At 33.5% G+C, this 582-nt stretch overlaps 1 protein-coding gene across 2 annotated transcripts in view; it reads left to right on the top strand.

The window, feature by feature from the left end:
* LOC107644289 (40S ribosomal protein S7) overlaps positions 152–582 on the top strand; it is a 2,560-nt gene continuing 2,129 nt past the window's right edge. Inside the window, exon 1 of one of the 2 annotated variants that reach the window (XM_016348124.2) lies at positions 152–298. The gene's annotated coding sequence lies outside the window, so the exon portion shown is untranslated. Of the gene's footprint in view, positions 315–582 lie in introns of both variants that reach the window. The other variant, XM_021102889.1, reaches the window with a different exon arrangement.

The following is a 582-nucleotide window of genomic DNA, read 5'->3' as shown; positions in this document are numbered from 1 at the left end:
TTTTTTTGGAGATTAATTTAAAATATTTTATAAATCCATGAATAATAAGTTAATAACAGTGTAAAATTGGACTAGGCTAATTATACAAAGTGAAAGTGATTATTCAAATTTAGGCTAAGCATACTTTCCTCACTAAATCTGAGCCGTCGGTTCATCTCTATAAAATCCAATCTCAATCCTTGGTTTACCTTTATAAGTTAAAGCTAAATTCTTCAAACTAGGGTTTACAATCTGAGCTGCGTGAACACTCTTACTCTTTGTAGCGGATCTATCAGGAGGAGCTTCTACCCTCTAAGAGGCGAGTTTTTACCTTGGTACCTTATTAGCCTCTGATGCAATCTGTGGTTCTCTTAGCTTTGATTTGTGCAAACTGCGATAAAAGTTGTGTCTTTTAGGATTTATCTGTAATAAATAAAAGTATGCTCTTTTGTGTGAATGTGGTAATGGGAACTTAATCGATGGTTCTATTCTGTTATATTGGGTGTACCTTGGGGATCTAAGTTTCACTCTTTGAATGATTTGTAGCTATGCAGTGTGTTTTACCATTGTACCTGAGAATCAAATTTTTGCCATTAATTAAAT

This window comes from Arachis ipaensis, chromosome B05 (assembly GCF_000816755.2).
Source record: "Arachis ipaensis cultivar K30076 chromosome B05, Araip1.1, whole genome shotgun sequence".
NCBI classification, from domain to species: Eukaryota; Viridiplantae; Streptophyta; class Magnoliopsida; order Fabales; family Fabaceae; genus Arachis; species Arachis ipaensis.
The sequence above is the reverse complement of the archived record's forward strand: the minus strand, read 5'-3'. Positions and strand labels throughout refer to the sequence as shown.